Source organism: Schistocerca cancellata, chromosome 2 (genome assembly GCF_023864275.1).
Source record: "Schistocerca cancellata isolate TAMUIC-IGC-003103 chromosome 2, iqSchCanc2.1, whole genome shotgun sequence".
Lineage (NCBI taxonomy): Eukaryota > Metazoa > Arthropoda > Insecta > Orthoptera > Acrididae > Schistocerca > Schistocerca cancellata.
Window position 1 is genome coordinate 589159712 of NC_064627.1, and position 26277 is coordinate 589185988.

Here is a 26277-nt window from a genome sequence, read left to right on the forward strand (position 1 = left end):
GCAATACCATTGATTTCATTTCAGTTTTTTAAATGTTTTGTGCCTGTATTAAATTTTATACCTTACATCAGCCCAAAGGCCGTGATAAGAAAAACAGAACTCTGGTTAGAATTATTTTGATGAAGTGCTTAAGTTTCGTATCATTGGTTGAAACTCCCAAACAACTCACTAGAGTACTATATGAATCACTAGTAACTATTTCATATATCAATGTTTGTGAATCCTTGTGTCTCTGCTCACTGTTTCATATAATAAGTTTTGATTATGTAGTTTCATAGTTGCCATGTCTGTCATACAAGGCCAGATCATATGATCCACTTATGATGAATTTGGTTTTCAGTTCACTCTTCATCTGTAAGCTAACAGTTACAAAGGCAGTTATAATGGGAAAACAAAGAAACTGAAAATCCTTCACAGATCTCCAATATATAAAAGTCATAGTGTTGTTTATGCCATTGCATGTCATTAAGGATAATTTAAAATTCACTGCAGCAATTATCCTTAACATATTAACATCTTAATTTGTTGTAAGTTTATACTTATCCATATCAACATTATCAACAATTTTAGCAATGTTGAGAATGTACAGATTTATCATTTGAAGGCTCATTTCTCAAGAAAAAAAGAAAGACAGTATAAACTGATATATGAATTTAAAAAATAAACAATAGGAATGCAGCATCAACTCATAAGGATTTTAAAAGAATGAGACTTCACATTTATAACAAAATGTGTAAATAATACAGTAACAATTTCCTCTGTTCATTACAATATTACCAATAGATTATTTGATCAACAGCAGCATTAACAATGATGATTACACTATGTATATAAAAGTCCATTGTTTATTATTAATAAGTAGCATATTGCAAAATACACATTTCTTTCATAACATAGTAATATATTTTAGAATTCTGAATTTCTCACAGAGCTTCCTTTTCAACTAAACAGTACACCAAGATAAATGACATAGGCTACTCAGACTATCGTGTACTGTATGGAATGCATGTAGTTTGTCGTGGGATACACAACTGAAAATAAATTTCAGTGACTTTATCACAAAACCAGATGACCTTTATAATTTTTTGTAAACTGATATCCCACTTTCATGTTGAGACACTATGCTTATAGCACAAAATAAAAAGGCAGCACTGTGCATATGTCCGAGCACTAAACTAAAGTGTATCTCACAATTGATGATGTGGCATAAAGCAGAACAGCATAATTGAAATATGATAGCATTAGAAATACCACAAGTATGGCAACATCTGAAGTGGTGTTAAGGTCAACTGGCAGCTGAATGGCACACGTTTGACAGAACTATGTTATTTATATTACAGTAATGAGATCAAATTACTTCTACACAAAGAATGTAAAATACTCTCATAATTTAAAAAATAAAGCCAATTATTAACAACCATATTTTTTTTTTTTACCTTAAATGATTCCTGCATATGAATGTCAGATTCATCTCACTCCAGCTTTCCTCCAAAACACAAATACACCCCACGACCTATACATTAAACTGCAACAACTATTTCAATGACCCTGATCTATGGGGCTACAAACTTTATTTAACGCCCAATGTCAATAAATTCCACATAGTAAACTATTTTATATTGATGTTTGAGAAAGAATTACTCAGATTATAAATTATTACCGGTACAGCAAAGAATGAATTTATGATTTGGACTGCGACACATAACTGAAAATAACTGCCAGTAAAACTTTCCTGGCAGATTAACACTGTGTGCTGGACTGAGACACCATATCAGGACCTTAGGTTTTCACTGGCAAGGGCTCTAACAACTTAGCTACCCAAGTGCAACTCATGATCCATCGTCACAGCCTTACTTCTGAAAGTACCTCATCTCCCAAAGCCTAGGGTATGATTCCAGAATGAAATCATCACTCCGCAACGAAATGTGTGCCGATATGAAACTTTCCTTGCTAGTTTTGCAAGAGTACTTCTGTGAAGTTGGGAAGGTAGGAACAAAGTACTGGCAGAAGTAAGGGTGTGAGGATGGGTCGTGAGTCGTGCTTGGGTACCTCAGTTGGTAAAGCACGCACCTGCAAAAGATAAAGGTAGCCTACTGAGTTCAAGTCTCTGTCTGGCACCTAAGTTTTCATCTGTCAGGAAAGATTGATACCGGTGCACACTCCACTGCTGAGTGAAAATTTCATTCTGGAACTGCCAGTAAATTTATCACAAGACAAGTTGAGCCTTATAAACATGTATAAATTGATATTCCACATTGATCCAGAAGAGAACCAATCAATATGAACTAGTCACTTATTTGTACTATATTAATTAACAAAATGGTCAAAAAGAGATGTGTAGTACAAAGGAAGGAAGATTAGCTCTAACTGGGCCAGTATAAGAGAGGAAATTATTACGCTCTATAGAAGGAATCATCTTAGCACACACCATATGATGTCGGGAAGCTGTGGAGAACCTATATCTGTATGGTCACATGTGGGATTGGTTACCTAGTCCTCCAAAATGCAAGTTTAGTTTGGTTAGCTTCATGTTCCATGGATCATCTGCACAATAAATCATACTGATGTGAAACACTTCATTTAACATTCACTTCACAAATTAATTTGTAAATACTAAATACGGCTCTGTGCTTAACATTTATAGGTTCCCCCCCCCCGCCCCCCTTTTCCTATATTTGTGGAAAAGCAGTCAAAGTACATGCCAAAAACATGTATATTTAGTTTATGCATCATTTTTAATAATGAATATCTTGTTATGGTGGTGAAATGTCCTTTATTTTCTGGATGGCCCTCATATGCAAGTCTAGTATGATATATACAAAGGCCAACCAGATAGTGAAGAATGTTTCACCATCCTAAGATATTATATAATAATAATAATAATAATAATAATAATAATAATACAGACCCATACACATTCCCTAATACACTTACCCATGGAATAACTTATCTGAAACCTAAAGATCAAGCAGACACAGCAAACTCAGCTAAATATCACCCCATAACATGCCTACCAACAATATACAAAATATTAACTTCAGTCATTACACAGAAATTAATGACACATACAACACAGAACAAAATTATAAACGAAGAACAAAAAGGCTGTTGCAAAGGAGCACGAGGATGTAAAGAGCAACTGATAATAGATGCAGAGGTGACATATCAAGCTAAAACTAAACAAAGTTCACTACACTACGCATACATTGATTACCAAAAAGCTTTTGATAGTGTACCCCACTCACGGTTACTACAGATATTGGAAATATACAAAATAGATCCTAAATTGATGCAGTTCCTAAACATAGTAATGAAAAATTGGAAAACCACACTTAATATCCAAACAAATTCAAATAATATTACATCACAGCCAATACAGATTAAGTGTGGACTGTACCAAGGAGACTCATTAAGTCCTTTCTGGTTCTGCCTTGCTCTGAACCCACTAGCCAACATGCTAAATAATACAAATTATGGATATAATATTACTGGAACATACCCACACAAAATCACACATTTGCTATACATGGATGATCTAAAACTACTGGCAGCAACAAATCAACTCAACCAATTACTAAAGGTAACGTAAGTATTCAGCAATGCTATAAATATGGCTTTTGGAACAGACAAATGTAAGAAAAATAGCATAGTTAAGGGAAAACACACTAAACAAGAAGATTGCATATTGGATAACCACAGCGACTGCATAGAAGCGATGGAAAAAACAGATGCCTATAAATATCTAGGATACAGACAAAAAATAGAAATAGATAATACAAATATTAAAGAAGAACTAAAAGAAAAATATAGACAAAGACTAACAAAAATACTGAAAACATAATTGACAGCAAGAAACAAGACAAAAGCTATAAATACTTATGCTATACCAATACTGACCTACTCATTTGGAGTAGTGAAATGGAGTAACACAGACCTAGAAGCACTCAATACACTTACACGATCACAATGCCACAAATATAGAATACATCACATACATTCAGCAACAGAAAGATTCCCATTAAGCAGAAAGGAAGGAGGAAGGGGATTCATGGACATCAAAAATCTACATTATGGACAGGTAGACAATTTAAGAAAATACTTTATAGAACAAGCAGAAACTAGCAAAATACACAAAGCAATCACTCATATAAATACATCGGCTACACCATTGCAATTTCATAACCACTTCTACAACCCTTTAGATCACATAACATCAACAGATACAAAGAAAGTAAATTGGAAAACGAAAACACTAAATGGCAAGCACCCGTATCATCTAACACAGCCACACATCGAGCAAGACGCATCCAACACATGGCTAAGAAAAAGCAATATATACAGTGAGACGGAAGCATTCATGATTGCAATATAGGATTAAACAATAAACACCAGATATTACAGCAAGCATATTATTAAAGATCCCAATACCACAACAGATAAATGCAGGTACTAACAATAATTTTGAAACAACTTTCTATAAAATATACATTAACACTAACCTGAGACAAAAATTTAAGTTTTGAGTTGAAAGCAGTTTCCCAATAAATTGTCTTGGAACTTCACATATTACATTTTAATAAAGCTGACTGGGTTTGGTTTACATCACTTTCATTAAGAATGTATGTTCTCCCTGTCGGAGTAAATGGATTCACTTTTGTGAGAACATCCACAACTGACACCCACAGGACATCTGCATGTGCAGGATAAGAGAATGACTTAGCTGGTCCACATGGATGAAGAAAAGTTATTTTCACTTCATCAAGTTCTTCGTTTTTTTCTAAAATGTACCCAAGCCACCAGTTTCTGCCATATACAGTGATGACATAGTCTGATACACCTTGTAACTTCAGTTTGTCTGGTGATGTAGTTACTTCCCTCTCCCAACTCTGCATATCACCTGAGAAGTATTTGACTATTAATTTTGATGTAGTGTTGGGAATGAAAGCGTGAAATTTCTGTGTTTCTTTGATTGTCAATGCCTCTTCAAGTTGGCTTTTTAAGAATATTTCTGAAGCAGCATAGTCTTCTTGAGTGGAATATGCAAAATCAACATTTATGATATTATCTACTGCCCACTCAAATAGATCTTGTGCAGTTTGGATCTGATTTTGGTATGGCCTTTGCAAACTTGCACGAGCTGCCAGTATCTTTACTGCAACCCCTACTCCATCACAAGGCCCTTTCCCATGTGCTGTGGCTGAAAAGTGCCACTCAGCTTTTATGTTGAAGTCTTCCTCATGAAGGCAAAGGTTCAGGAAGTTTTTCTTGTTTTTATACTGAGTGGCAGAACCGTCAGAATAATAGTATATCTTTTTTGGAATCTCTTCAAATTTATTTGTTAGATATGAAATTAGCTTCTTTTGAAAGGTGTAAACCGCAGTTGTATTGTGGCTCCAGGCAATCAGAAACAATGACAAAGCTCATATGCTCAATTTTGTCTTCCTGTTTGTAATATATAACAAAAGGATGAATGGTAATCTGTAGTCTTGTCCAGTGGAAACTCTGAGCTTCATCCTGTAGAACTATACTATAATTTTCTGAAAAATCACATATGACAACAAAGTCAGATTCCATAAGGTTTCCTCTTGTGGCGTTAAGGAATGTTCGTTGTTACTTGGCAATGAAGTCATGCCAAATCAAAGTCGACATCTTACTACAAAATAAAGCTATGGATTCTTCAGAAGTTTTTTGAACAATTTCCAGATTACATCGGTCAACTGACATCCACTGTCGGAACTGAACTTGTTCAATTAAGTTTTCATGAAAACAGTCTTTTTAAAATTTTACGTATGACAGTTTCTCCTGGGCAGTATTCACAGTTTCCCATGTTGCAATCAACTGATGATGGGTTGCAAAGCATTTTTGCAATGCACAGCTTATAATTGTTTAAGCTGCTGTTTGTTACTGTATTTAGTTTGGCATTTTCTATCATTAATTTTATGTTTTGGTGAGTTGTGCACACGCAGACAGTGTGTATGCCACTCCAGCCAGCTAATACACAATGTTTTGGTCTCAACTCATCAAATTTAGAGAAACCTATTTTTATGTTAGGAAACTTGTCTTTAAAATGTTTGTAAGCTTCTTTAAGGTTACACAAAATAAGTCTTTTTGATATTTTTGTTTTATTTCCACTTGTTTCTGTAATTGTCACACAATCTTTAATACCTGGCATTGCCCTGCTAACTTCATCATTTTCATAAAATGAATGTACAGTTTTGACAGTTTCTGTTGGTGAACACTTCCCTGGTTTTGGGTCACTTTTCTCTTTTAAAATTCTTTTGGACTGCCGAACAATGTAATTAGGAGCATTAAATTCCCTCATTATTTTCCTTACACTCCACTTTTCAGGTAAATTTGTAAGAATCATTAGTTTTTTTTGCTCTACTTATAGAATTTTTAAAGTTTCTTTTAAGATTTTCAAGAACGGATTCATCAGTATCAGTATCTGACGAAGTTTCAGGAGCAACAAAAAGTTTACATGACACTGATGAGATTTTCTTCACTTCTGATTTGGCGTAATGCCTAGATGTTAGTTTTCTCTTGTCAATTGGGGACTCTCCTAGTTCTTGAAGTGTTGTGTTAAATGTTTTAACAGCTACTGAAGTTGGAGTGAAGTCAGGGTCTTGGTCTTGGATGATTATCTCTGATCCAGAAGATCATCACTGATGGGCTCTGGTGTATTTTTCCATTTGGTTACATCTTTCCTACATTTATCACAAATCTTAGCACCACTTGGTATTTGAGGAAATAATTTGGGCATCCATGCTGTGACATTTTTCAGTTTTTTTTCTGTATCTAATAAAATGATTTGACTTCTTCAATGGATTACAACACTGCACTCTTACAGCACTGCACTTTTTACTTGGTTCCATATTTATACAAAAACCACTTATAAACTGTCCTTCAATGTATAAATTTACTTAAAAATGAACTATTAAATATAATAGATACAGACTGGTCAACACAGAGGTAACAATTGATTTGCACTAAAACCACAGTGCACAATAATGCTGTAGGCACACAAAGCCTTAGAAGGTAACAATGCAGACTACATCATTTCATTTCAACAATGGCTCCAGTCTCTGAATTATTGTACAGACATCAAGCCCTATGTATACGGTCTTCTACTGATGTACTACCTTAAAGGTCAGTTTGGTCAAACTAGGGCCGTTAGTGAAAAACAAAAGTCCAAAATAATTTTTTTTTTAACAATGAACCCATCATCATCATCCCACATTTATATTTTGCCATGTGATTTACAAAAGAATGAAGTAGTTATGGAAATATTTTGAAAATTTTCAATTATGTACTTTTTGTAAAAAAATTAAATCAAAATATTAATTACCATTTTGAAAAAGGTTATTAATTAGAGGCTATGTTTTTTGTCTATCACTGGAAAGAGCATGAAAAATGCTGCAAAATGACACCTTTCCCAGTTCTCTAGCTCAATTAGGGCAGCTCCTATGGCAATTTAAAAAAAGTCCATTCACAAATTTTTGGCCAGTTTTTGAAAAGTTTTCATGACCATATTTCAGGAATAGCTTGAGGTAAAAAATTGAAATACAGTATTTTTCTTAGTTTCAGCACCCACTATAAGTATACCAACTTTCAGCAAAATCTAAGAGGGTGAGGTAAAATTTTTATTTAAAGTGTGTTGACTTGACATGGAGTGACTCCCTGTAATACAGGATCAAACAATGAACACCAGACATTACAGCAAGCATATTATTTAAGATCCCAATACCACAACAGATAAATGCAGACTTTGCAAACAACAAATAGAAACAGTAGATCACATCACAAGCGGGTGTACAATACTAGCAAATATACCATAATACATGACAATGTAGCAAAAATAATACAGCAACAACTTGCTATACAACATAAACTAATAAAACAACATGTTCCCACATACAAGTATGCACCATAAAATGTACTGGAGAATGATGAATACAAATTATACTGGAACAGAACCATTATAACAAACAAAACAACACCACGTAACAAGCCTGACATCACACTCACCAATAAAAAGAAGAAATTAACACAACTAATTGAAATATCCATACCCAATACAACAAATATACAGGAGAAAACAGGACAGAAAATTGAAAAATACATCCAACTGGCTGAGGAAGTCAAGGACATGTGGCATCAGGATAAAGTTGACATTATACCAATTATACTATCAACTACAGGTGTCACACCACACAATATCCAACAGTACATCAATGCAATACAGCTACATCCAAACGTATATATACAACTACAGAAATCTGTAATTATTGATACATGTTCAATTATCTGAAAGTTCCTAAATGCAATGTAACATATACCGTACAGTTAAAAGGAAGTCACGCGTGATCAAGGTCCGCGTCACTTTCCATTTTTAACCAGACATAACGTCTGAGAAAGGAAAGAAGAAATAATAATAATAATAATAATAATAATAATAATAATAATAATAATAATAATAATACAGAAACAGAATATACACGTTTTGGCACATACTTTTCCACACAGTAGCCTTTGACATTTAGGCAATTCTTGTACCTTGGCACCATTTTGGATATACCCCCTTCACACCCTATGACCACATGGCTATTCTAGCAGGTCACAACATTATCCTTCAGGAAATCATGATTTGTGAAGCATTAACCAGCAAAGAGCTCCTTCAAATTTGGAAACAGAAAAAATTCTGATGGTGCCAGGTCCAAACTGTAGGGAGGACGCTCGAAAATGTCCCACTGGAATTTCTCATGCAGCAGGTTTGTGTCTGCTGGGCAGTATGTGGACACGCCTTGTCATGCAACAGAACAATTGAAGACATCCACGGAAAAATAAGCTAACCCTCAACTTAGAGATAAGTGTTGTCATCTGTTGCAGGGTACGTGATATTTAGGGGTGAGACCAATGTCAATTTTGATAGTTCCTGTACCCAGAACAGATGGGAACACTTATCTCTAAGTTTTTACAGTCAAGGGTTAGCCCATTTTTCCACCCATAACTTCAATTCCACCTGAGAGCTTGCCTCTTCGGCGGTTGTGAATAGCCCAATGAAGACATTCAAGGATAGCACAGTAAGCTTGACTATTTATTGGTGTGTTGCGGGACACGAATTCGACAATAGGACCCCTTCACTGTCGCAAATATAGAAGCCATCAGTTTTTGAGTTGATGCATTTTTTTAAATTTGCGTGGCTTCTGTGGCAACTGAAGATGCCTATCTATGGACTTGCTTCATTGTGTGGGTATTATGAGAAACAAGTTTCATCCCCTATAACAATCTGGCCAATGAATATGTTGCTGTCCCTTTCATGATGCTCCAAGAATGTTAATGCAGCACCCCTTCTCGCAGCTTTCTGGTCATCCATGACTGTGTGGCAGCCTCTGTGCGCAGATTTTGAGGTATCCCAAGTGCCAAGTGATAATTTCATGTACAATTGGACGAGACACTTCCTAACATTGTTCATACATGCTGTTAATCATGAATCATAATTTTTTTTAAATGATGCAATCCATGTTTTGTTTCAGTGCATCTGTGATAATGGTGGGTCATCCTGATTTTTCTTGATAATGAAGATCTGTTCTCCCATTTTTAAACATTATGCATCACTTTCAGACACTGGGTGCATTCATTATACCTTCAGCATAAATGCTAACAAGTCTATGGTAAATGTCACAGGGCCTAACGTTTTACATCTCCAAAAAATGAACAACACTTCGTACCATGCCGTTGGCAGGATTCACAATTGGCACAGACATGGTCACAGCTATGTCTGCATTTATTGTTTAACAAACAGTCAAATGTTGAGAGTTCTGAAGGGACCAAACTGCTAAGGTCATCGGTCCCTATACTTACAACTGCGAGCAGCAACTGTCTGCATCACATCAAACAAGCAACAGCCTCAAAACAGGTGCGTGGACTGTTTGCACAAATGCTCTTCACTTTCTGGATGGACCTCGTATTTCAGAATACAAGTTATTAATCAGCTGTACAGTTATTTTTATTTTGCTTTGCCAGTTTTGACATCCTAATCTGTCATCTTCAGAAGCCTACAAAATTTGGGATAATGTAAATAAGAACTTTATCATAAATTATTAAATAAGTTTTTCTAATACACCTCTTATGCTTTACATAAATGTACAGCCAAATTCTTACGATTTAAATTTTGTAGGCTTCTGAAGATGAACGATTAATCTGTCAAAACTTTTAACATAAAATAAAAATATGTTTAAAACTGATCTCTGATTCTTCTATGGAATGCCAGGAGTTGTCAATGAAAAACTTTTTAGTTGGTTTTCAAATTTTATTTTGGAGTCTGTGAGACATTTTGACCATTGGGTCAGTGATCAAAAAACTTAAGTTGCAGCACTGTACACCCCTTTTTGTGCTGACAACAACATTACTGTGGAGTAATTTTTTCTTCTGATATTGTAATTACCTACATCATTGTTCCTTTTGAAGTGCAATGGAGTCTTTACAACAAACTTCACAAAGGAATAAAGACACTTTGAACCAGTAGTCACGAGGGAATAAATACAGTGTGAAGCAGTATTCAGGCTGCCTAATTATTTAAACTGATATCTACAAGTGGATTGTGGGTGGGCACCACATATTGTTCTTAAAGTATATTTCTGTGCAACAAACACTACCTTCCTTAGAGATCAGTTACCCCAGAACATTACTCTGTATGACATTAGTAAATGAAAATTTGCAAAATATTGTCAGCTTACCGATTTCTCCCGCCCCATGCTCTACTATGATTCTAAGAGCACATGTGGCTGAATAAGTTGTTTTAAGAGTTCCAAAACGTGCTTTTTCCAGTTTAAATTCTTGTCTCTCTGGAAAAATGCCTCGAGTTAGTGATGGATTCAGATAAAATTACAGGACTCTTGTTCAAGCAATGTCCTAATATTTGCTTGAAATGAATAGCCAATAGCAGACTAGAGTAATAAAAAATAACCAGAAGAAGGTATAAACATAGACAGCTTGACCCCCTCCCCCACCAAAAAAGAAAGAATACATGTGGGGGGGAGGGGGGGAGAAAGAAAGAAAGAAAAAAAGAGTGAAGCACATGTAACTTTAGCTATGGGCTAAACATGGTATCCCCAAAAGATATTGTCAACATATACAAATGAAATGGCTGTATACAGTACAGAACTGATCTACATGTAGACAATGTAACATAATAAAGAATAGTGTCTACTTGGCAAATCTTGAAACAGCAGCAGGTGCACACGTGCACGCACTCATCCACAAATGCACATGCTAACTAGTTTGAATTTTTGAGTTTGTGTATGTGTGTTGCCATGTAGTTCCTTCTTCGGCTCCTGTCAAGAAAAGACAACTGTAAAATGTGTGTGACAATCTAATATTGAGTGCCACACAACCTCTAATTTACACCACCTCAAGTCTCAATCTGGCTCTCAGTTCTAAATTATCATCTTCCGAAAGACCGAAAGAACAATCTCAGTACCTGCTGTAAGCAATCTTGCAATCACACTGAAAATCTAAATGTGAATGGCTGGATTGGGATTTGAACCAGTTTGATACTGACTGCAAGTCCAGTATTTGTTTTACAACTACATTATCTCATTTAGCAGTGCAACATATGGTAAGCTTATTCATTCTTAGTCTTGTAAGATGAATAGTATATAAATTTTCAATACAATATTACATTCAGTTTACCTGAATAAAACTTCTCCCATGCAGGGATATTACTGTTCTTACCATACCTATGATTACACATTTGCAGGAGTAAAATTTCATAGCAAATTCAGTAGTGAGAGGAGGCTGTACATGTCACTGCTGCTTGAAAATTACTACAAGTCAACAGACATGTTATTTGTAGTGATAAGGAGAGAGTATCTTACTTCATTCTGCATATACACCTTTACATTCCAAGTATGTTTCTCAATATAGTATTCCACACCACTGTGGATTAGGAAATAGCACTATACATACCACAATACGTTCTAAAACACTTAATATCTCAAACTGAAGGAGATGCACAATCTGACAGCCAACTGTACAACAGTTATTCAAAGAGGGGTGAAGTGAGCCTGAAAATTGAATTATCAAATTCCTAACAGCTAGAACCATGAATGACAACAGAGACATTACCAAAATACAGAAGTGGCTATAACATGTCTAGCACAGTTCAGAGAAGATCTACCAGAGCAACAATAGCATCTCATCCTGCATTTAGTAGACATCACCCCCCCCCCCCCCCCCACACACACACACCATCTGCAATTCACAATTAAGTGCCTGGTAAGTGTGTTCATCACACTACCTTCCAGATATTTCTCTACTGTTCCATTCCAGAACAGTTTGCAGGAAAAACAAACCCTTAAATATTTCTGTGCAAGCTCTGCTTTATCTTACTTTATTATGATGATCATTTCTCCCTATGCAGGTGGGTACCAACAAAATACTTGCACATTCAAAGGGAAAACAGGTGATTGAAATTTCATGATGAGATCCTGCTGCAATGAAAAATGCTTTTGTTTTAATGGTTGCTACCCCAATTCGCATAACATCCAGGGCACACACTCATCTGTTTCGTGAATAATACAAAACAAGCTGCCCTCTTTCACCTTTTTGATGTCCTCTGTCAATGCAGTCTGATACAGATCCCACACCACACAGCAATACTCCACACGAGGACAAAGGTCACTCTAGTAAACCTGTAGCATTTTCTGCGTGTTCTGGCAATAAAATGCAGTTGTAGTTCACTTTCTCCACAATATTATCTATGTGATCATTCCAATTTAAGGTATTCATAACTATAATATTTTTAGATTTGTGGAATTTAGCATGTAACCAAAATTTAGCAGATTCCTTTTCGTAAGTGTGAATGACTTCACATTTTTCATTATTAAAGCCAATTGCCACTTCTTGCGCCCTAAAGATATCTTGTCTACATCATTTTGCAACTGGTTTTGATATATGATGAATTGACTACTCAGTAAATGACATCATCAGCCGCAAACAATTTGAGAGGGCTGTTTAAATTATTCCTAAATATATTATATAGATTAGGATCAGGATAGGACCTCTAATGCTTCGTTCGGGAATGCCAGATATTACTTCTGTTTTATACAATAACTTGCTGCCAATTACTACCAACTGTGCTCTTTTTGACAGGATATCATGAAGCCAGTCGCACAATTGAGACAATACACCGTAAGTACGCAATTTGATTAAAGTCGATTGTGAGGAAGGGGTTTTGTGGGGTTTTAGGGCACTCAACTACTGAGGTATTAGCGCGTAAGTGCACATACAATCTAGTAAAACTCAAGGGAGGGGAACACCAGAAAGTTCTTACAAAGACGCAGATAAAATAATTAAAAGAGTTAGATGTCTTTGGACAATTCCGTCAAAGTAATATAACGAAGAACACGAGTAGCTGCTTGAGCGTCAACAGCTAAAATTTCCTGTAAAGTAGATGGCAGAGACAGGAAAACACGAGATTTATTAAAATGGGGACACGACGATAAAACATGGCGCACTGTCAATGCATGACTACAAGGGCATTGCAGGGCCGGGTCACCAGATAGCAGGTAGCGGTGGCTAAACCGGTAATGCCCAATCTGCAACCTGGCCAAAAGGACCTCTTCTCGCCGAGATGGTCGGGAGGAGGTTGTCCAAGCTGTTTGGAACAGTTTTATGGCCTGGAGCTTATTTTCTTGAAGTGACGACCAAGTATCCCACCATAATGACACAAGCCTCTTACAAACAACCCCACTAATGTCAGACAATGGGACACAAAAGGAAGCTGGAGCTGGCCGAGGCAGGAGGACTGCAGCCTTGGCCGCAGCATCAGCAGCCTCATTCCCAGGCACTCTTACATGGCCTGGAACCCACATAAAGCTAACAGGAGAGCCATCATAAGCAAAAGAATGGAGGGATTGCTGGATCCGTTGCATCAAGGGATGGACTGGATATGGAGCTCCAAGGCTCTGAGTGAATCAGAGCAGAGTACATACGGATAATGGCGGTGGCGGTGGACATACTGAACGGCCTGATTGAGAGCAAAAAGCTTGGCCGTAAAGCTGGAACACTGGTCAAGGAGCCGGTATTTAAAGGTGACGTCACCGACGACAAAGGCACAGCCGGAGCCTGGAGCCAAGGTTGTGTCAGGCTCTCACCCTCTCTGAATGTGGTAGGGAGGGCAAAATCCAATTGTCGAAGCAGGCGACGAAAGCGGACCCCAGGGGGCAGCAGGGCAGACACATACAAACCATACTGACGGTCGAGAGAATTGGCGAAGGACTGATAAGAGGGGTGGTCGGGCATTGACAACAGCCGGCAGGCACACCGACAAAGCAGTATGTCGCACCGGTAGGTCAATGGTAATTTAGCAGCTTCAGCATAAAGACTCTCGACGGGATTAGTATAGAATGTTCCGATCACAAGATGTAACCCCCGATGATGGATGGAGTTAAGATGGCATAAGAGGGATGACCGAGCAGACAAGGCTCCCATAATCCAGCTTTGATCGGACTATGGACCGATATAAGCGAAGCAGGACAGTGCGATCCGCTCCCCAAGATGAACCACTAAGAACACGGAGGACATTAAGGGAACGTGTACAACGAGCAGCCAAATAAGAGACATGCGGAGACCAACAAAGTTTCCTGTCCAGTGTGAGCCCTAAAAACTTCATTATCTCCACGAATGGGAGAACAACAGGACCGAGATGAAAGGATGGTGGAAGGAATGCTTTATATCGCCAAAAGTTGATGCAAACCTCCTTCTCTTCAGAGAATCAGAAGCCATTAGCCACACTCCACGAGTATAGGCTGTCAAGACAACGCTGAAGGCAGCGCTCTAGGAGGCATGTTCTCTGGGCACTGCAGTAGATCGCGAAGTCATAGACGAAAAGAGAGCCTGAGACGTTAGGTGGAATGCAATACATAATTGGATTGATCGCTATGGCAAAAAGGGCTACGCTCAAAACGGAGCCCTGAGTCACTCCCTTCTCCTGGAGGAAGACGTCGGACAATACGGAACCCACATGTACCCTAAACATTCGATCTGTTAAAAATGAATCAATAAAAAGGGGCAGGCGACCACATAGGCCCCACCTCTGCATAGTGCGAAGGATACCTCCTCTCCAACAGGTATCGTAAGCCTTCTCCAAATCGAAGAACACAGCTACCGTTTGGCACTTCCGCAAAAAGTTGTTCACGATGAACGTCGACAAGGTCACAAGGTGGTCAACAGCAGAGCGGCATCGACGAAAGCCGCATTGAACATTTGTAAGTAGCCGTCGAGATTCAAGAATCCAAACCAACCGAGCATTAACCATGCACTCCATCACCTTACAGACACAGCCTGTAAGGGAAATGGGATGGTAACTAGAAGGAAGGTGTCTATCCTTCCTGGGTTTGGGTATGGGACCAACGACGGTCTCACGCCAATGCATGCGGACCTGACCTTCGGTCCAGATGTGATTATAGGTACGAAGAAGAAAGCATTTGCCTGCCGGAGAAAGGTGTGTCAGCATCGGAATGTGAATGGCATCTGACCCCAGAGCAGAGGACCGGGACAGTGCAAGTGCACGTTCGAGTTCCTGCATGGTAACAGGGGCATTATAATCTTCCAGATTCAGCGAGTGGAAGGAAGGTTGCTGAGCCTCTTCTGCCTCTTTTCTTGGAAGGAAGGCAGGGTGGTAATGGGCGGAGCTTAGAAACCTCCGCAAAAAAGCGGCCGAAGGCGTTTTGAGACATCCACAGGGTCCACAAGTACCTCATTACCTGAAGTAAGGCCAGGTATCGAGGAGTCGGCCTTAATGCCCGACAGCCGGCGCAGGCCACCCCAGACGACAGAAGAGGGAATAAAACTGTTAAAGGAGGTTGTGAAAGAGGCCCAACAAGCTTCTTTTGCTGTCTTTGATGACTCGACGACATTGCGCTCGGAGTCGTTTGTAATCAATACAATTTGGCAGCGTAAGATGGCGGCGAAGGTGCATAAAGCATGTCATTGAGCACAGATAGCATCTCTGCAAGCCTTATTCCAGCAGGGTACTGAAACGCGATGTGAAGAAGAAGCAGTACGAGGAATGGAATGTTCGGCAGCATTGATGATAACAGCCATGAGCGATTCAACCTGACTGTCACAGCTGAGAAAATCGTGGTCCGGAAAGGTCACCAGGGAGGAGTAAAGTCCCCAGTCAGCTTTCGGTATGTTCCAAGCTTGAGGGACGTGGGGTTGGGGTGTGGTGCAGGAAACTAACGACACAGGGGAAATGGTCGCTCGAATAGGTGTCAGAAAGGACACACCACTCAAACCGACGGGCAAGAGTGGTAGAACAGATCAATAGGTCCAAGTGGGAGTAGGTATGAGTAGAGTCTGAGAGGAAAGTCGGGGCGCCAGTATTGAGGCATACAAGATTGAGATGGTTGAAAACATCCACCAAGAGGGAGGAGCCTCTCTGACAGGATGCAGGAGAACCCCAAAGGGGGTGATGGGCATTGTAGTCGCCCAACAATAAAAACGGCGGAGGAAGCTGAGCAATGAGGTGCATCATGTCAGCCCGACTAACTGCGGATGACGATGGAGTGTAGACAGTACAAACAGAAAAAGTTAAGGCAGAAAGAGTAATACGAACAGCTATTGCTTGGAGTGGGGTGGTCAATGGGATGGGACAGTAATAGACATCATCCCGAACGAGCAACATGACCCCACCATGAGCTGGAATACCATCCACAGGGGTTAGGTCAGATCGCTCCGAGGTATAGTGGGTAAAAGCAATACGGTCAGTTGGGCGTAGCTTCAGTTCCTGGAGACCAATGACGGGCAGACAGTGCAGGCGGAGGAGCAGTTGTAACTCCTCCCGATTAGATCGAATGCCTCTTATGTTCCAATGTAATAGAGTCATTGCGAATCAGAGAAAGGGGGAATGAAACGGGTGAAGAGCTGGTCACCTTGATGGGCGCGGAGGGCCGGGTTTCGAGGGAACATCGCTACAACCGTCGGGAGGCGGATCCTGTTCCATCGAGTCATCGCCAGCTGCGGCCACATTTCTGGGTTGTGCAGGAGGGGGCAGCATCGTCCGCTGACAACAGACGAGCTGAGCGCCTGGCAGCGGAGCGTCTCGGCGAAACTTAGGACGGCCGGGAGCAGCGACTGTCGGATGGAGCATCAGACGAAATGCGCTGGGGTGGAGAGGGGGATAAAGACTCCTTCTTTGAGGCTTTCTTGGAAGACCGATGAGTCACAGGGATGGTGGGCTGTGGGGGCTGGACCCGAAGAAAGTGCTCACGCTCGGGGTCCTTTTTGGAACGCCGGACCTCGGAAGCCGGGGTCCGTAACTTTTTCCTGATGGACACCTGAGAAGAGGATTGCTTCTCAGGCAGCGGAGGAGGAGGAGGAGGAGGAGGAGGAGGAGGAGGAGGAGGAGGAAGGGTGGCCCCTGGGGCAGAGGGGGCAGGGGCCGCGAGGGAGGGATTTGGGAGGCAGAGGCATAGACCCCGGAAGAGGTGAGGAGGTGGAGGGGGGGACAGGACAGTGGTGAGGATACTGCGGAAGGAGTGGACACGACTAAAGCAAACGACGTTGTCAACATCACGGGATGGAGGCGGTCATATTTCTTCCTGGCCTCAGAATAAGACAGGCGGTCCAAGGTTTTCAATTCTTGTATCTTCTTCTCCTTCTGATATACGGGGCAGTTGAAAGATCTAGGCGAGTGGAGGCCAGGACAACTGACGCACCGAGGTGGTGGGGTGCATGTATGTCCCTCACGAAGAGGACGTCCACAATCGTCACAAAGGGGCTCAGCTTCACACCGTGACGACATGTGCCCGAAGCGCAAACATCGAAAGCATCGCATAGGAGGCGGGACGTAAGGTCGCACGTCGCACCGGTAGCACATCACCTTTACCTTCTCCGGGAGAACATCCCCCTCGAAGGCAAGGATAAAGGCCCCAGTGTCAATGTGACGGTCTTTGGGGCCACGCTGGACTCGCCGGACGAAATGAACGCCGCGGCGCTCCAGGTTGGCCCTGAGCTCCTCATCAGATTGCAGCAGGAGGTCCCGATGGAAAATAATCCTCTGCGTCCTATTGAGCGCCCGATGTGGGACAATGGACACTGGGATGTCCCCTAATCGGTCGCATGCCTGAAGCGCCGCCAACTGTGTAGTGGAGGTGGTCTTTATGAAAATGGACCCTGAACGCATTTTACTAAGAGCCTCGATTTCTCCAAAGATATCCTCGATACGCTGCACAAAGAACATGGGCTTGGAGGTGGCAAACGTGCCCCCATCGGTCCGAGAACAGACTAAATAGCGGGGGAAGTATTTCGCCCCAAGTCGGCGGGCCTGTCCTTCCTCCCAGGGAGTGGCCAAGGGGGAAAAGGCAGAAGTACCAGAACCAGAGACAGAGGCAGAACCTTTCCTTTTGGAAGACGCGGCCGCAGAGTGACCTGATGCATGTTGACGTTTCATCTGCGAAACATCCGCCCCAATACCACCCACTCCGACCAGGGGCTCTCCACACGGGCGCCACCCAGCCTCAGCAAGGGCCACCTGGCAGGATGACTGTTGCCAGGAGTCCTGATGCCCCAGGTAGATGGGCATCTACTCCTTGGCTGACGTGGAGAGGGTGCAGCTCAAGTATCGGCAGTACGATCTCTGTGTTGTCAGGGGGTTACAACCTAGAGGGTACATGACCCCACCACAACGGGCTGACTACCGTGCTGGATGCCGTGGAAAGTCCATCATGATCGTAGGTGCAGATGGGGATGCACTATGGGCGTAACTTGTGCAACCCATCAGGCGTTTAGGCCCGAATTGATGAACAGTGGGTGCAGTTACGATGCCATTACGATGATGAGTGCCAAGGTCTTAGTGGACTGAGGACCGGTGATACACCACGTAAGGTGTCCTTCCCCAAAAGGCTAGTACTACTGTAGAATTTTGAAAAATGGAGGTCAAACCCTAATGGGGACCATTACATTGAAGGCCGAAATGGTTGAAACTCCTTTTAGTCGCCTCTTACGTCAGGCAGGAATACCTCGGGCCTATTTGTACCCCGGACCCACAGGGGGAGGGGGAGGGCAGGCGAGGGGGGAGGGGGGGCTGCGAGCGAGGAAGGGTGTCAACAGCACGCTGGAAATCTAAAAATACGGGATCAATTTTACAGCCCCTGTCAATAGCACTCATTACTTTGGGAGAATAAAGAGCTAGTTGTGTTTGACAAAAATGAAATTTTCTGAAACAGTGTTGGCTATTTGTCAATAAATTATTTTCTTTCAGGTAATTCATAATCTGTTGTAGTGGCACTTATCGATAACATTCCCGCTATCATGAATGAAGTTGTTGATTACATCTTGTCGTTATTGCACTTCACATACAGTCAGAATCTCTTTGGGTTTGCTGCCAGATTTCCGGACAGAGTTTCATTGCAGAAAGTATTAAAAGCATCTTGAGTTGAAAGATCATGCTAAATCTCGAGCTCCTGTAAAACTTCACCGATCTTCGAGAGTTTGCATTCTATTAAAATTGGCATGCTTTTTTCGCTGTTTTTACAACAGTGTTCTGACCTGTTCAGTCTTGCTACAACAATTTTGTGGCCAGTAATCCCTGAGCCATCATGATGTTCTGTATTAGCTCAGGATTACTTGTAGCTCAGAGGTCCAGTATGTTTTCGCAACCAATTACACTGCGTGGGCTCCTGAACTAGTTATTCAAAATAATTTTCTGAGAAGGCATTCAATGTGATATCTGATAATGTTTTATGGCTATCATCAATTTTAAACATACATTTTCACCCACATAATGAGGGTAAATAAAAGTAACTTCCAACTACAATTCTAGGAGCGGGCTACCTATTTGACTCAAGGTAAAGACTGAAGTTTTCTTTGAACTGTTCACCAAGTGTATCATCTGAGTTGGGAGTTGGTAAAACCAATTATTAATTTATTCTAGTTGATAAGTATAACATCTATCCATAATAAGGCACATTAACTATCTACTTGAATTTCACTACAAGGTAAACTACATCCTCCTCCATTACCCATGTTCAATTGACTGGGTGAGATAACATCGCTTTCCATCTGTATGTGTCCAGCTTCACTTCTTGCCTCTCGACTCAATACAGTTCCACTCCTCTTCCTCCCAGATCATATTTCACTTGGGTGATTTACTATCACTTGTGGAAGCATCCAAGTCTTTTGCCTACAAGTTCCTTTTCAAGCTGTTTCCCTACTGTTCTTTATTGATCCATCCTCTTTATGCATACAAACCATCTCATTCTGCAGGTTCTTATGCTGTCGCATGGTGGTTCTTTACTTCAGTTTCCTAATGTATGGGTAGTACAGGTTTCAAGGACACATACAGGATAATTTTTTTTGCATCGTGTACGAACTTTAGGGACTGATTCATGAGAGGATACAGAAGAAAACAGATCTAATGAACTTATGTCCAGAAGTGCTAGAGACCATTTATTCAATCAAACTTTGTTACATAGACTGAAGTCTAATACAAGCTGTCTCATGCAGCCACAGTTACAGTATGCATGGTTTCCTCCTAGAGGGTGGTACTGTTCCCCATATGTCAAGCTGCAGCACCCTCTCCTGCGATAGTAATTGCTAATGTTTTGTCTGATTCACTTCTCTTGTTGACTCACTTTATAGTGGATAAGATACAGTGCTGTACACAATGGTTCTGTATTCGAATTGAGAGCTTGCCGACATGGTGTTTACTTACAGAAATACAAATGGCAATGAGCAGCAGGCAAAAACATTGTATCACGAGACCTATCCCCGTGTACAGAAACCACAGCATTCAATGTTTGCAACAGTGTTTTGCCATTTGGCTGAGACATGGTCATTTCAGGAAGCAGGAAATCATGAAGGATGTACCTGAAACATTTGGGCACCAGACTAGGAAGAAAATTTGATTAACACTGTTGAAGGCGACTGCCGTGTCAGTACCAAGTAGTTGGCCCACCAGTACAGGGTAAGCCAGACAACTGTGTGAAACATTTTCAATGACAATTGTTACTACCCTTATCACTTACAGCTTGTGCAGAGCTTACTAGCGACAGACATTACGCATCGGGAGCAGTTTCATCACTAGGCAACATGATTCTGAGATTTGTGTCATTCATCCTATTCGTAAATAAGGCCACATTTACACAGAGTAGTGTCCCCTACTTTCATAAGAGTCACCTGTGGAATTGTGTGCAGAACCCCTATGGTACAGTGACAGCAAATCATTAGGGTCGATGCAGCCAGAATATGTAGGCTACGATAATTGGCGACTATTTTGGGACCAGTCTTCCTTCCATGTCTCCTAACAAGCTGTCAATATCAGAGTTTCCTGCAGGTGACTTTGTCTTCCCTGTTGGAAGAAGTGCCACTGATAGTTCAATGGACTATGTGGCTGCTACATTATGACGCTCCAGCATACTTAGCTGTTAATGTATGGACAGATCTCAACTGTTTCTTTCCTGGCCAATGGATCTGAAGGGGGGGGTCCAGATGCATGGCCTGCTAATTCACCAACTCTCAACCAGTGCGATTTCTGGTTATGGGGTCATCTCACAGGTATCATGTATGCGCAGCCCATTCCAAATGTGGAGACACTGGAGCAGCATATTCATGCTGCCATTGACACTTTTTGGATGCAGCCTGGCTGCTGTGGCATGTAAACGCTTGCGTTGAGGCACATGGAAATCATTTTCAACACATACTGTAACTGTGGCTGCATGGTACAACACATATTAGACCACAGACTCTATAACAATATATGACTGAACGAGTGATCTCTTTCATGGAAACCATGCATTTCTGGACACAAGTTTATTACACCTTTTTTGTTCCGTATCCTCTCCTCGATCAATCCCTAGAGTTTGTAAACATTGGAAAAATCACTCTGTATAGTTTTTAGTAAAAAAATTATTCCTGATTTGGTTGTCCTACAAGACAACCCTATCTCAGTGGTAAAAGTGAAATCGTTTTTAATTATATTAGTTGGGGTTTTTTTATTTTTTTTATTTTATTTTATTTTATTTTATTTTATTTTTTTTTTTTTTTGGCAGAAGAGTTGGTGCAGCAAATTGTGATACTACCAATGTACTGGAAGTGTCAATATCTCTCCATCTGGGTCAATGTTGACACAATCTTTGTCTGCTGGCTGCCTGATTGCTTTTTACACCAAATTGCCTCAATAGGTGGTTCCATATGTTAATTTCTGTTGCACTTTAGTAATTACTTCATCCATCATAGTGATGAATAGGATCAGCATCCATGCAGTGCCCATTTGCTTTCTTTGCTTGTGATCAACCAGCCACTATCTCCTACAGAGATGCAACTCTGGCAGTACTGTGCTGATAAGAGACTGGTACATTCCTGCTAGCCAGATTTTCCATAATTTCTCTTGGCAAGCTGTTGTAGGCCTTTTTCTAAATCTAGGACAACAAAGATGTTAACTCTTCTCTTCTCCCAATATTTTTGTGTTACCATCCAAACAGCTAAAATGTGGTCTGCTGTTGTATTATCTCTAAATCCAAACATTCTTTTTCAAATTGTGGTTCAATTATAGTTTTTAAATGGTGTTTAATAATTTTCTACATCAATACGTTGCCACATTTCCACTAGCTTCCTTTCTTACACAAGGAAAGATTGGTACAATTACACCATTTTTACAGCCTGCTGGGACTTTTTCCTTCTTTCCAAATGATATTTATTACTCTGTACTGTTGGTGGAGCCTATGAATTGCAGCAGGTTTGATCATGTCTGTACACCATCTACACCCAGTGATTTGCTTTTGTCCCTGCTCTTCAAGGCATTGACAACATCAGGCAAAGTCTGTAGCATGTCACTTCTCTTTTTCTGACTTTCCTAATTCTTTCTCTGGTCAATCTATTCCAGTTATTCATGATACTTAATCTCTTTTCATATCTTCTCATATCTCCATGTTGGGGTTTCATCTTCCTTATCCAGAACTTTTATTGGTTTTTCACAATTCAGCACAGTGCTTTCTAGTTATTTTTACCCTTCATGTTTCTCAGAACACTCTAGACAATTTTTTTTTTCTTTGCACTATTATCAGGTATCTGAATTTTTACAGGAGTCTCTAGGCCTTTCCATGGTTTTTTTTTTCCCTGCTCCCTTCTCATCTCTTTCTTTTTTTTGCTGTCTTCCATTATTTTATGGCAAACTGAATGGAAAACTTGAATGGAATTCTTCCAAGAAGATGCCTCTCTTTCACTGCTGTACTAGTTTCTCCCACTGCATCTGCTGCAGTGTCCACAAGAACTTCCTTAAATTCTGTACCCTGCTCAAGTTCCTGTTTAATTTTTGGGTAACTGGTCACAAATCCTTTCCGATTTCTTTCCGTTTCTCAGGCTCTTACGATTCACTTCTACTGTAGGGGTAATTCTCAGAATGACAGTAGCTTTAGGTCTCTGTCCACATTTTCTCTCCCATGAGGATTTTTGCAAAAGTGTAAAGGGTTCCAGTGCCTTTATCAGAAATAACAGAATCAATCAGTCTCTGTTCACCAAACCAAATATATCTTTTGACTGACTGAGCTGTTTCCTGAAACATATTTTCGATAATGAGATTATTCTGTTCCTTACTCCAGAGCCATTAGGCCCAAGCACACTTTAGTGTCCAAACCTTTCCTCACCAACTTCGTCACTTGAATCTCCCATCACAATTACGCATCTCCACAGCATGCATCCTTGTCCTCAAGTGCGTTCACAATAGGAAGTATCTTTCTGTTTACCTTTCTTGTAGTTTAATTATTATCTCACTGACATCCTCAGTTCAGACACGTCATGTACGATAACATCCAGAAAGTAGATTATGTTTTCATCTGCAGTAACAAGGGGTGGAGCTTTATTATAGTCCGAGTGTCTATCAGTTCAGTTGGCAGTCCAGCTGTGCCATTGTGAGGTTTATATAATTTGCCATTATTTCACAGTATAAGTTTTAAACGTGTGCCACACTTGAAAATTGTGCAAGTTATGAAGTGGGCTCAGTAATAAGGTTTTTGTAGGCAAAAAACCATAAACTAATAGACATTTATCAGAAACTGGTATGGTGATGTATACAGAAATAATATAATCACTGACGGAGTTTCCTAATAGTGCAAGAGGCTTAAAAGTGGCCAAACTGATGTTCACCATGAAGAGCAAGGTAGATGGCCAAGCATTGTGACTGACAATCTGGCCACAAAAGTCAGAAGATTCAAGAAAACTACCTATTCATAATGGAGCTCCCATATGGTTTTCCACAAATTTCACCAAGTTTGTTGCATCAAATCATGCACAGAAGCTAGGCTATCACAAACTGCCAGAGGGTGTGACTAACTGGTTGAAGTCCCAGGTGACAAAATTTTATGACAATGGAATTTCAAAGCTTGCTCACCACTACAATGAGAGCCTAAATTTGTGTGGAGATTATGCCTAAAATACAGTACCGTTACAATGTGATCCAAAATTCTTTCCCTTCCACTTGTTCTTACTCGGTCCTAAGATATCAATCTTCCTTCTCTCTATAAAATCAGCAAGTGCATCAAACTAATCTGCCAGGACCTACATATCAAAATGCTTAAGACCTCAATTCTAGTCTTTTCTGTGTTGATATTTCTTTGTAGTCTTCTGGTTAACTTTGAGTTGTTGGCCACGATATCCTGCAGAGGTATGCAAAGGTATGCAAAGGTGGGGTCATTTTTGGGACTAACTCAAGATTTCAAAGGGTCTTTTTAATTTTCAAAGCAGGTGCAGTTACCCTTCTGCTGCCATTCTAGTCCTAAAGTCACAGGCTTTTCTATTACTGTTTGCTCCCTAGCATTTTGAAGTTTCCCACCTAACATGCAGGGCAGCAGGTCCTCACATATTTCATTGGTTGGACCAACACTGTTGTCTGAGTTATAGCTTTCTGAGTTATCAAGTAATGGTGTTTTTAGTATAAATCTATGACAAACGGATTGTCACAAGATACATAAAAAGTAAGCGAAGAAGAAATAAACACAATGACAATGCAAAGCCTGAGGTGAAGCAAGGTTACTTATATACAAAACTTAAAACAGTATTTGTTCAAGAAGTTCAATCCTATTATTCAAACACACTTTAACTTTTAGCATTTTTTTGTCTAGTTCAGAAATGTTAAGTGGCAATGTGTTTCAGATTTCACATTAAATTGTGTCCACTGATAGCTAGAACACTTACTTTTGTTGAAAATTGTCAGACTTATGTAGGGAACACAGAAAATAGCTTCAAGTAGTGCAAGGAGGGTCCCGACATCACTCATCCCATGGCGGACTGGAGCTGCTGTGAGCTGTGCAATTCACCTTTTGCATAAGCATCACTTTGGCCCCCTCTGATTGGTGCCAGATGCTGCAATTGTGCCTATGTAAGTGGAAAACTGTGCTGACCCCAGCAGTCGGTGGTTTTTTACTCAGGACTACGACAGCAGCGATAGCCATCGAGAACTCAAGTGTTTTATTTGTATATGTGTGTGTGTGTGTGTGTGTGTGTGTGTGTGTGTGTGTATACCTGTCCTTTTTCCCCCCCCCCTAAGGTAAGTCTTTCCGCTCCCGGGATTGGAATGACTCCTTACCCTCTCCCTTAAAACCCAAATCCTTTTGTCTTTCCCTCTCCTTCCCTCTTTCCTGGCAAGGCAACCGTTGGTTGCGAAAGCTAGAATTTTGTGTGTGTGTGTGTGTCTCTCTCTCTCTCTCTCTCTCTCTCTCTCTCTCTCTCTCTCTCTCTCTCTCACAAAGATGATGTGACTTACCAAATGAAAGTGCTGGCAGGTCGACAGACACACAAACGAACACAAACATACACACAAAATTCAAGCTTTCGCAACAAACTGTTGCCTCATCAGGAAAGAGGGAAGGAGAGGGAAAGACGAAATGATGTGGGTTTTAAGGGAGAGGGTAAGGAGTCATTCCAGTCCCGGGAGCGGAAAGACTTACCTTAGGGGGAAAAAAGGACGGGTATACACTCGCGCACACACACACACACATATTCATCCACACATATACAGACACAAGCAGACATATTTAAAGACTTGCTTGTGTCTGTATATGTGTGGATGGATATGTGTGTGTGTGCGCGCGAGTGTATACCCGTCCTTTTTTCCCCATAAGGTAAGTCTTTCCGCTCCCGGGACTGGAATGACTCCTTACCCTCTCCCTTAAAACCCACATCCTTTCGTCTTTCCCTCTCCTTCCCTCTTTCCTGATGAGGCAACAGTTTGTTGCGAAAGCTTGAATTTTGTGTGTATGTTTGTGTTCGTTTGTGTGT

General features: G+C 40.5%; 1 long non-coding RNA gene across 1 annotated transcript in view; it reads right to left on the bottom strand.

Moving 5' to 3' along the window:
- Positions 1-825: 825 nt before the first annotated feature.
- Positions 826-26277, bottom strand: part of LOC126162217 (uncharacterized) — a 30460-nt gene continuing 5008 nt past the window's right edge. The window contains exon 2 of the long non-coding RNA XR_007535037.1: positions 826-1268. This is a non-coding gene — a long non-coding RNA (uncharacterized LOC126162217). The remainder of the gene's footprint in view (positions 1269-26277) is intronic.